Genomic DNA, 12522 nt, shown 5'->3' on the forward strand with positions numbered 1-12522 from the left:
AATTATTTCTATATTTTAGTGTTCTCTTCATGAGAAGCCCTGGAAGCCCTGGAAGCGATTTCTTCTCTCCGTACTTTGAATGGTTGTGCTTTTTCTGAGGAACTATTTTATTTTTATTTTACATACATTATGATTCATGTAACTGACTTCAGCCACCGCTTCAGTTGACTATTAAAAGAAATCTGAGTTCCAAACACATGACCCAATTCTAACAGATATATAGGCTCTTTCAAAATGATTTTTTTTTATATTGCCCTTAAACTTTGCTTTTTATTTTCCCATATTGCTATTTTATCACAGTCTGCTTTTTCTCATCTGCTTATTAAAATACTTTAAAATCTTATTTTGTATGTATTTATGTAAATCACTTTGAATCTTTTGGGAACAAGGCAAGGCATACATTAATAAGCCAGTAGAGGACTATGTAGTGCAAAGCCTTTTTACAATCATTAAGGTTGGCCCTGAAGCAAAAATCAGATGTCTTGAGTGTAGACTGAGCTTTGTACGGCTGCAGCTGTGCGATCTTATATAGGAAGTTTCCTTTTCTATCTAAGTGACATGAATGAGCCCCGTGGTGGTTAGTCCCCTGAGAAGTGGGCTTATCTAGCAGTTGTGGACTGACTGAATTTCACATGTGCTACACTTACATTTTGACTAGTGATTCTACTGCGATGGAGGAGCATGGCTGAATTGGGATAGATTTTACTCCTGAGTATAGACTTTTTTCTACAGTTTCCCCTTTCTAATTAATTGAGTGTACCATTTTAGTTTAGCTCATTCAAGAAATTACCCTGAGTGGTTTTTTTTTGTGCTGGGTGCTCGACATCCAGCAGTGATGAGGCAGCTCCCGGGGAAGGTTGACACACAGGTCCCACAGGGCACTGTCAGAGGGCACCAAGGCACCGGCCTGGGCGTGATCCGTGAGGAGGGGCAGCTTACACAGAAGTGAAATGCTTGTCTATCCCAAGGCTTGTGATGGGCCCAGACTTATGGGCTAGGACTTGACTCATTTTACTCACAGCTAGTAATAGAATACTCCCCTCTCTTCATGTGTCTGTGGAAGAATTGAGGAGCTGTGGGATTATTCTGTACCATGTTCTCTTTGTGGTGATTGTAACTAAAGTGGAAGAAGCCACTCAGTTATAACCTTGATAGGAGCTGCGACCCCATCAGCAGCTTCGTAAAGAGCAGTGAGGAAAGCAAACTGCTGGAAGTCACGAAGGGAGAAAACAAACTCTCTTGTCTTCAGTTTCTTTTGTGACATATTGGGATGCTATAGTGATAATTTTCCCCATTTGAAATTAACATTGAATCTTTTTTTATTACCTCCTTAACGCTTTGAAGTTTTTCATGGTTCTCCTCTTATAAGATTTGCTACACATCTTCACCGTGCTCTCAGCCTTTGTTACGGTATAGAATTTTATCAGATCACCTAGACTCCCCAGGCTAAACAGTCATTTGTAATTTTAAAAACCTATTGGCCATGAAAATCCTTTGACTTAGCACATGCTTTCTAACAGTCATTTATTGAATATGTACACTGTGCAAAGAGAACAGAGTTGAAGACGATGTGGTCTCTGGCTCTTAAGAGCCTGCAGCCCTGCTTGTGTGTGTGTCTGTGTGTCTGGAGATGGGGATGGGTGGATGACTGGGGCGGGGAGACGTAAGGGGAGATACGTGGTACAATCAGTAATAAGTGGTAAGTGAAAGATGGTATCAGACCTGTCAGCTTAAGGCAGCTGGGAAAGTAAAGGCTGGATCTTGATTATTTTAGATGTTCTCTCAACTTTCTTGCACTGTTGTAATTGTCTTGAGCTGTAAGAAAGCAGAGATCTTCTTGGCTGCCTTCTGGGTCATTCCTTTGGTTTTAGGTCTGGTCACAGGGCTGTGGCTTTGGGTAGGCTGTGTTTTATATTTTATTTCTAATATCCTTCTTAGTGGTGCCAGTGGGTTTTGTTGTTTGTTTTGATCACAACAGTAAATTGATGTTTTCAAGGAACAGTCCGCTCTCATTCCTAGATCCATTTCCTGTGTCCTGAGATTGCACAGCTTGACTGATGCTGCTTTTTGTGAGTGTAGCCAATGTGAGCTAGCTAGCACGAGACAGTACTTCCCTTTCCCCAATGCTTTATTAAAACTTAGCATTGTGTTTATCCATGGGATTCATTTATTTTAATATTTATTAAATTATAAACAGGTAATAAACATGGTAGAAACTAAGCTGCTATGTTCACTACACAGAGGTAGCCGTTGATGTACACATTTTGAGACAAAAACCTTTCAGAATTTCACCCATTTACAGCATGGTTCGTAAAAGGAAATATATAAGAAGTTGCTATGGACTGAATTGAATCCCCCCTCAAAATTCATAGGGTGAAGTCCTAATCCCCGATGTGATTGCATCTAGAGATAGGGTCTTTAGCAAGTAATTAAAGTTAAATGAGGTTGTAAGGATAGAGCCCTCATCTGATAGGACTGTGGCTTTATCAGAAGAGGAAGAGCTCTCTCTCTCTCTTTCTCTCTTTCTGTCTGTCTGCCATGTAAAGACACAGCAAGAAGGCAGCTACCTGCAAGCCCCGACCAGAGCCCTCACCTGGAATTGACCATGCTTGCACCCTAACCTTGGACTTCCTGTCTCCAGAACTAAGAAAATAAATTTCCGTTGTTTAAGTCACCCAGTCTATGGTATTTTGTTATGGCAGCCCTAGCTGACTTATATAATACACAAGTATAATAAGGATGTTATTTTGTTTTATAGTCTTGTAACTTGCTTTAAAGACACTCCATAATATATCCCAAATACCTTTCCATGTCCATAAGTACACATTTATGTCTCATTCTAAATGGTGTCAGCTCATTATATGGATGTGTCTTAGTCTGTTCGGGCTGCTCTAACAAATACCATAGAACAGACATTTATTTTTCACAGTTCTGGAAGATGAGAAGTCCAAGATCAAGGCATCTGCAGATTTGCTGTATGGTGAGGGCTGACTTCTTGGCTCTTCAATGGCTGTCTTCTCACTGTAACCTCCTATGGCAAAGGAGGCGAGGGATCTCTCTGGGGTCTCTTTTACAAGAGCACGAATCCTGTTTGTTAGGGACCCACCCTCGTGACCTAATCGCCTCCCAAAGGCCTCACCTTCTAATATCATCACATGCTTGCAGTAGGTTTCAACATTTGAATTTTGAGGGGACATAGTGTTTCAGTCCATTGAAGGATGTGACATTTCATTTAACTGATACCCACTATTCCATATTTTTCCAATTATAAATGCTGTCATAAACGTCTTTGCATGTGTACTTGAAACACTTATCAAATTGTTTTCTTGGCAAAGATTTCTAGACTTGGAATAACTGGTTCAAATTATATTTGCTTTTTAAGGAATTTTGATATATGTAGCTAGATTGCCCTCTAGAAATATTATTTTGAGAATTTAAAAAATTAAAGCCAAGAAGGTTTGTTTTCTCCCCTTGTGACTGTAAGGAGTTTGCCTTCATTATTGTTCTTTATTAAGCTGTTGACAGAGTTATCTGCTGAACAGAATAATATAAACTTAGGTTGCTGTACACTTAGGCGAGCAACCTAGTTATGCTGGGGCTCAAATTAGCACTAATTTTGCCTCAACTTCTGGGAGCATGACCACTAGCATTCTTAAATATCCCAGGAGAATTCTGAAATGTTCCATTGTGGGGCCTGGAATGTGTTTGTTCTGGGAGGTCTTCACCCTTTTCGAGTTGGTATACTTATTTCAAAGATATTAAAGAGCGAAAGAGCCCCAGAAATACTGAGTAGAAACAGATGAGTAAAGCTGTTATTACTTTGTTCAAGTCTTATTTTTTAGATATCCAAAGTAGTTAGCTTTTTGTTTCTTTCACAGTTTTAGTGAGAACCAACAACGTTTTTTGCTTTTCAAAAGTAACATTTATTACCTTTCATATTTAGAATACATAATTATTATAGGAAATTTAAAGACTACAGAGAAGAATAAAGCGTATAACAAAAATCAGCTATAATCCCACAGCCTAGAAATAATTACTGCTTAACATGTAGTGTATGTTTTCTGATAGATTTCCCGGCTTATGCAAATATTTTAAAAAGTGGTATAATATTCTTGATGCCTTTTTCACTTACCATTTTCTTATGCCCATAGTGTTCTGCTAAAATACGATTTAATACATGCATAATATTCCATTGTAATGTATATACTAGAATTTATTTAAATGTTTCTCTGTTAGGCATTCAGGTGGTTTTAAGTTAAGATTACAGAGACATTTTTACCCCAAAATCTTTCTATGGATCTGTAATTATTTTTCACAGGCCAGATTCATAAACATGAACTTGTTCAGGCAGGGATGAATTTTCCAAAGACCTTCTAAGTCATGTTGTTTGACTGACGATTCACCCAATCTTGTTTTATGTATGATGATTGCCAATGTCATTTTTGTCACTTTGAGAGACAAAAGACATGAATTTCAAACTCCACATCCTCCGTCATATTTATTTCAAATATTTTTCCGTTTTTCATTTTCCCTGTAGTTTTGTTTACTTTATTTATAGTACTTGTTTTCCTAAGAAGTTTCAAGGTATGTGATAAGCGTAATTGTCTTTTCCTCTGTGATTTCTTACATTACTTTTATGCTTAGAAATTCTTGCCTATTGCAGATTGTATATTTACCACTTGTTTCTTTTGGAATTTATTTGCTTGCTTATTTATTATTAATTAATTAATTAATTAACTATATGGTTCTTTTGTCCAAGGGGCTTGTTGTCCACCTGTTTTTTCTTTGTTTCTTTTTTTAGTACATAAACTTGTAGTTGACATTCATTATTGTTCAGCTTCAGCTTCAGGTGTACAGTGCAGTGATCAGGCATCTACGTCATCCCTGAGATGGTCTCCCTAATGAGACAAGTGTCCATCAGATACCCTACAAAATCTTTACAACATTATTGATTACGTTCCCCAAATTAATTTTCAAAACCCCGTGGCCATCTTGTGGTTACTGACTGTTTTCTAATCCCCTCACCTTCCCCTTTATCCCCACACCCCTGCCCATCTAGCAACCCTCAGTTTTTCCTCTATGTCTCCAAAACTGTTTCTGATTAGTTCATTCACTTATTCTTTTCTTTAGATTCCACATATAAGTGAGATCATATGGTATTTGTCTTTCTCTGTCTGACTTATTTCACTTAACATAATGTTCTCTAGGTCCATTCATGTTGCTGCAAATGGTAAGATTTCTTTCTTCTTTATGGCTGTGTAATACTCCATTGTATAAATGTACCACAGTCTCTTAATCCAGTCATCTACCGATGGGCATTTCAGTTGTTTCCATGTCTTGGCTATTGTGTATAGTGCTGCGATAAATATAGGGGTGCATAAAGTTTTTTGAATTAGAGTTTTGGATTTCTCCAATAGATACCTAGGAGTGGGATTGCTGGATCATAAGGTAGTTCCATTTTCAGATTTTTGAGATACCTCCATACTGTTTTCCATAGTGGCTGCACCAACCTGCATTCCCATCAACAGTGCACAAGGGTTCCCTTTTCTCCACATCTGCGCCAGCACTTGTTTGTTGATTTATTGATGATAGCCATTTTGACTGGGGTGAGGTGGTACCTCATTGTGGTTTTTATTTGCATTTCTCTGATGGTTAGTGAGGTTGAGCATTTTTTCATATGTCTGTTTGCCATCTATATGTCCTTTTTAGAAAAATGTCTCTTCATGTCCTCTGCCCATTTTTTAATTGGGTTGTTTGTTTTTTTGGTGTTGAGTTGAGTGAGTTTTTTATAAATTTGTGATATTAACCCCTTATCAGATATATCATTGGCAAATATCTTTTCCCATTTAGTAGGATCCCTTTTTGTTTTATTGATGGTTTCTTTTGCTGTGAAAAAACTTTTTAGTTTGATGTATTCCCACATGTTTATTTTTTCTCTTACTTCCCTCATGCGAGGGGATATATCAGTAAAAATCTTACTCCGGGTGATGTCTGTGAAGTTTCTTCCTATATTTTCTTCTAGGAATTTTATGGTTTCAGATCTTACATTTGAGTCTTTAAGCCATTTTGAATTTATTTTTGTATATGGTGTAAGGAGGTGGTCCAGCTTCATTTTTTTGGCATGTGTCTGTCCAGGTTTCCCAGCACCATTTATTGAATAGACTGTCTTTACCCCACCGTACATTCTTGCTTCTATTGTCATAGATTAAATGGCCATATAGGCATGGATTTATTTCTGGACTCTCTATTCCGCTCCATTGGTCTATGTGTCTGTTTTTATCCCAGTACCATGCTATTTTGATTACTGTAGCCTTGTAGTATAATTTGATGTCAGGTGTCATTATACCTCCCACTTTGTTCTTATTTCTCAAGATTGCGGAGGCTATCTGGGGTCTTTTATGGTCCCATATAAATTGTAGAATTCTATGTTCTATTTCTTCCACCTGTTTTTATAAGTGAATTTTTATTGACACATAACCACACTTACTTGTTTGCATGTTGTCTATGACTACTTTCATTGTGGCAGAATTGAGTAGTTGTGACAGAGACCTATAATATTTATTAGCTGGCTGAAAATATTTATTAGCTGGCCCTGAAAGCTTGCTGACCCCTCTTTAGTCAGTCTAGAATTTATTTGGATTTATAGTTTAGTTGAGGTCCTGACTTGATTTCCTTCTTACCTCCAACACTCATTCTTGCTCCCGTCCTGTTTGTTGAATAATCCATTCTTTGCTCATTGATTTGTGACCCTGCCTTTATTATATTTTATATTCTTTTGATGTACTGGGATTTGTTATGGTACTACTCTATGTCCATTATAGAAGCAAAGTTTTTATACAGCTGTCAGTTCAATTGCAATTTAGTAAAAATGGAAACAAGAAATTTGGAGAGAAAAACATAACTTCTACAGGCTATATACTGCATAAGTCGCTAAATTAAGTACTCTTAAAAAGCACATATTGGTATTCAGGAGCTAAGGGTTAAGTTTTGAGTGTAGAGTTAAGTATATTTATAAATTTGTTTCCTTGTGAAATAGCCTGTTCATAAAGTAGATAAAGCTTGTCTGTATAAGGACTTTCTGGTACATTTTGATGAAAGAAGAAAAATTCCAATGTGGCAGCTGCATCCTCAAGTAACCTTGATTTGAATCGACACTTTTTGTATATCCGGTCTTTGCTAACAAAAGAAGTCCCAGCAAAATGTATGTAGGAGTACTACCGGAGTTTCCAAATTAAATGTATTTGTGTCTGCAGGAAGCACATCTGTGTCTTAATAGATGGAGAGTAAATTCTAGTTTTCCTTTTGTAGGTTATATGAATTCTAAAGATGATTTATTTCCCTCCTTACATTTTATGTCTGTGAAGGTTTAGATATCTGTGTGTCTGTGTGACTGTGTATTTGTGTATGTGTGTATATTTTTGGTTGTCGCCTCAGTGCTGGAATATTGGATAAAGGGGTACTTTACCTTTTTCACATATCAATGAACAATCCAAGCCTTTATCCTAGGATGCAGTTCAGCAAGTACTTATTTCCTTGCCAAGGAAAAACCCATATCTGAGAAAACTGAAGTAATGTGGCTTGTGAACCAAAGCAGAGGGCCACGGAGCGAGTTGCTGTCTGTAGGTTCTCTCTTCTCTCCTGGAGGAAGCGCTGCCTTTACAGAGTCTCTGTGATGAGAGTTTGCTGTGGAATGCTAAGGTGTGAGTTTGGTGGCAGTGCTAGATGTGAAATAGTTTTACCCTTCTGCACGTTTTCCAGGCTTATGAAGTAGGCAGCACCATCATCAAGGAATCAGTCTTACGACTTCTTCTTCCCCTGTGCTTTCTTTATTATTGAAGAGCAATCAGAAGAGAACCCAGAAATATTTTTCCCTCTACTAGAAAAATCTATTTCCTTACAACACTTCTGACACCAAATAGGTGGGTTTTCCCCTTATATTAAACAATTCTGACGCTAAGTACGCAGAGTTAGGGCAGACCCCGCAGGGTAAGGGCTTGCTTACACAGCACTGCCCTCCACTTCAGATGCCACGGGTGAGTCCCACGTTGTCACTTGTGCTTCTGATCAATCACCTATAAATTGGGGATTCCCACGATCCCTTCCTTGGGTTTGATAGATTCCTAGAGTGGTTCACGGAGCACAGGAAAGCACTTCACTTACTATTACTGGTTTGTTGTAAAGGACACAACTCAGCAACAGCCAAATGGAGGCGATGCAGAGGGCCAGGTGAGGGCAAGGGGTGTGCAGCCTTCACGCTCTCTTCAGGTGTGCCACCTCTAAGCTCCTCTGTGTGTTCACTAACCTGGAAGCTCTTCGAACCCCTTCATTTAATTTTTTTGGGAGGTTCCATTAGGTAGGCATTATTGATTAAATCATTGGCCATTTGTTATTAAACTCAGTCTTCGGCCCTTCTCCCCTCCACAGAGGTCAGGGAGCAGAGCTGAAAGATACAACCATCGAATCACAGCGTTGGTTCCTCTGGCAACCAGCCTCCTTCCTCTGAGTCACCTCATTAGCATAAACTCAGATATGGTTGAAAGGGGCTTATTATATATATCAAAATGAGCTCTTCTCACCCCTGTCATTCAGGAAATTCCAAGAGTTTTAGAATCTCTGTGCCAGAAACCAGGGCACAGACCAAATATGTATTTCTTATTATGTCACACCCAATAACCACGGCTTGTTTGCTGATAACAGTGAATAAGCCACAGCTTATGTTCTCAGAGGGCATCAAACAGGACCCTGGCCGTGATGGGGGTAAGCACAGCTGCCGTGAGAAAACCTACCAGGGACTCCTGGCTCGCCTTTGGGACAAAATCAAGGAAGGCTCTTGTAGGAGGTGATGTCTAACTTGCGTCTTAGAGGAGGAGGAGCATTTAACCAGGTGAAGGGGTAGGAGAGGGACATGTCTGCACGGGGAGCAAAGCCCCAGGGAGGGAGAGCTGAAACCTTGGAGCTACTAATAATTCCATAGGCTGGAGGGGGGCCGTGGGACAACTGTGGGGGTACAGTGGTGACAGTGAGGCTAAAGAGGTAATCGGGCCAGATCATGGTGGGCCTTTTGGAACTTTATCCCAGCATTGGGAAGGGAGCCATCTACTGAAGGTTTTCAACAAGGAAAGACGTGGTCAGACAGATGTTCGAGGAAGCTCCCTCAGACTGCAGAGAGAATGATGGTCTGGAGAAGGGGGGTTGGGGCACCTGAAGACTGGAACACTAATGAGGAAGTGCTTGCACCGGGTGACAGGGGATGGCAGCCTGATGAGGGTGGGTGGTAGTGGAGCTGGAGCGAAGCGCCTGGATTTAAGAGAGAATTAAATGAGAGAAGGAGTCAAGAGTGTTCACAGGTCTGCCTCGAGCACCCCCCGGGTGCCATCTATGGAGCTGGGGACAATTTTGAGGCAATGAGTCTGGGGGAGTTGGGATGGAGAAGAGGATTTCAGTTTGGGACACCCTGTATTCGAGGATATAGGCGCACTAACATCGAGACATCTGTAAATGAGTGGGCCATGACTACTGGGGCTGTAAGTCGAGTTGTGGATCTCAGCAGGGTAAGGAAGGGGGGGTAGGTGAGGTGTCCTAGTGAGAGTGCTCACAGTGCAGAGAGCCAAGGGCCCTGGGAAGGGCACAGGACACGGAGCTGGAATAGTTATCAGCACTGGAGTGTTCAGGGAAGTGGAGGATAGGTTTGCATGGGAAACAGGACTGTAGCCACATAAATCCCCAGAGCTTGGAGCGCTTTGCTTGCCTGTGTTTGTTTATGCCTCTTGCCTCTAGTGCACGGAGACCATCCCCTGTATTATTCATAGAAACAGTTAATGAAATACGTGCACAGTATCCTTCTTGGTGCAACAGACTTTCAAGGTGAATATGCCCTCTGCCCTTTAGACGGCTTCTGTAGTGTGGAGGGACATGATTGATCACTGAATAAAGCTATCCCCTCGCCCCCAAATCAGAATAGCTGACATTTATGGAGTGTTCACTAGTTATCACGCCCTGTCACGAGCTCTTTATTTACTCATTTAATCCTTACGACAACCTGGTGAGGTAGCTATTCATGTTACCTTTATTTTATAGACGGGGAGACCGAGGAACAAAGAGGAAGGTAGATACTGTCTGAAGTCGCATCGCCAGTCAGTAGCACAGGTGGGACTCAAGCCAGTCATTGAGCCCCCGAGCCTGTGGCCCACGTGGTACCTGAGAGTCCTGCCTGGGAAAGTACTCAGCAATGAATGAACCCCACAAAGACGGGAGGGTGAAAGAGTGAGAGAGAGATAAAGATGAATAGGGAGCCTGGTCTAGCTTGGGAGACAAAAGTAAACATTAGTAGGAAACAAATGTAAACCATATGACCAGAGGCGATGGGGAAAGATTGAAGAGAAAGTGGCTTTTGAGTTGGCCTTTGAAGAATAAACACAAACCCTTCAGGGGTTAGGGTGTGAGTGTAGGTGGGGAGTTCAGAACTGGGGTGAGATGAGTTGGCTAGTATGGACGAACAACTTGCCTTCCAGTCTGGAGGCCTGCAGGCCGCTATGGGGTGTTTAAGACCATCCTTCTCCCATGAGAGTCGCGTCAGAATAAGAAAGGAAGAGACTGGAGGCAGGGGATCCAGGGATAGCAAAAGGATCAGTCAGGAGGGATTTTTTATGCAGCTAGCATTTGCTGGGCTGTTGCATGCTGGAAGTGGATGAGGGAGCAGGAAATAACGATGCCAAGTTCTGGCTTAAGCAGTGGTGATGCCATTAATCAAACGCCGGCACAGAAGGGGTGGGGCAGGTTTCAATGGAGCTGGTGTGAGCAGAGAAGGAGGAGAGAAAGATCATGAGTTCGCCTTTGGTCTTGCTGAGTTCGAGTGCCTGAGGCACCCTCCGGTCAGGGACAGATCCCACTTTTGTAGGGCCCTGAGGCTTTTTCAGTTGAGTCCCTCCTTAGGAAAAAGGATAGAAAATTACAAATACCAAAGTAGGTACTGGACCTTGGGAGGGGCCCCTGCAAGGGAGGGTCCTGAAGTTTAAGCTCCGTTAACTTCCGGGGAACCTGCTTCTGTGTCATGGCAGATGTCTGAGGCTCCTTGAGGTCTGTTTCTGTCTCTGATGTCCCCTGCTGTGTCTTCCTTGATGTCTGAGCGCTCCCAGGTTCTCTCCCGGCTTTAGGCTGCTCACCATCTTGTTTAGACTGTTAGAGCTAATTGACGGTAATCCAAGTAGGTTATCTTAATGTGATGTCTAGGGAGGTTGTGCAGTGCCTTCTGACTTTCCTGTGGAAAAGGCATCCTGCTTCCACTGTCTTTCTAATACACAAGAGAAATTGAAGGCTAAAGCCACAAAGGGCTTGCATAGAATGAGGGGTTCAGTCTGTCATCACTGCCCATGACCGACAGAGGAGAATGCTAAGTGTACTCTAGTTAGACTGTCAGCAGGAATTAGGGGCCATGTACACATTGCACTGTAGCATTTCTGGCTTTGAAAGTGTTTTGGGAAACTGAACACTGTTTGGGAAAAAGTGTTTGGGAAACTACTGTGCCTAAAGCCTCTCACTTAGAACCAAACCGTTTAAACCAAGTTTAAATGGTTTCTAGGAGAGGTTAAAAGTGCTTTCCTGATAGCCAGGAAGTGTAGACAGCACACTGAGGTAGGTGTCCCCGTAATACTTACAAAATGAGTTCTGTCGCAGGAAGATGGCATGGAGAAGCGAACACGGGCATTGCTGTTTAGTCTGTGTCTTTGATAGCTCCTTCTGGAAAACCTTTCCTTGCAGGGAGATAATTGGTGACGATGCCAAGGGCGAGGTTATATTTGGGTAAAAAGTCCTCTTTCCTTTTGCTGTGCCTCAGCCATTGGAACCCCCCTAGCGTGCCTCGTCCTCTGGGTGGCCGCCCTCCCACCCTGCCTTGGAGCTCCAGACTTCCATCTCCACTCCCCTTTCACGTCTCTGCGTGAATGATCTCAGCTAGATATGAGGTTCTCATCTGATGCAAACATTCATACCATGGTATAAATAGCTAACAGCATTTTATCTGCCAAGGGGTGTTTGCATTGTAGAGGGGAGTTTGCTAACTAAGGGTGGGTAGCCCTGGAGGTGATCACGGAAGATTTCAGAGCAATTTGTCATTCATTTCCAAACTGCAGCATGACTGGAGTTTGTATGCCAGTGAGGCTCTGTCTGCGAGTTTGGGTTTTTGTTTTGATTACAGGAGGAAAATGTTTTGTACTTCACGTTTCTTCTTTTCTAAGTAGCGCACCGTTTTCTGAGTACAGTTTTAGCAGAGTGAATTTCCAATGTTTCATTGCGGAGGGCATGAGGTTTTTAGTGGAGGCCTTCTCTGCTATGTCCTGCCACCTGCAAGCCACCCAACTCCTCTGCCAAGGTCCCAGAAAGTCAAGGTTGGGAAGCTAGTACCTTGCTTTGGCAAGTTGGCTCCTGCTCTTGTGAACTGAAAATATCTGCAGATTATATCAGGGGCCTAAAATCCTGGGGCCTTGTCGAGACAGGGCACTAAGTTGTTGCTTTCTCATTCAAATC

The 12522-nt window shown here is 41.7% G+C and overlaps 1 protein-coding gene across 26 annotated transcripts in view; it reads left to right on the plus strand.

Moving 5' to 3' along the window:
* The window catches only part of DOCK9 (dedicator of cytokinesis 9), a 256192-nt gene that overhangs the window by 66423 nt on the left and 177247 nt on the right, over positions 1–12522 (plus strand). The gene's annotated exons all lie outside the window — the stretch shown is intronic.

Source organism: Rhinolophus sinicus, chromosome 16 (assembly GCF_057876585.1).
Source record: "Rhinolophus sinicus isolate RSI-liver-muscle chromosome 16, RSI-T2T, whole genome shotgun sequence".
NCBI classification, from domain to species: domain Eukaryota; kingdom Metazoa; phylum Chordata; class Mammalia; order Chiroptera; family Rhinolophidae; genus Rhinolophus; species Rhinolophus sinicus.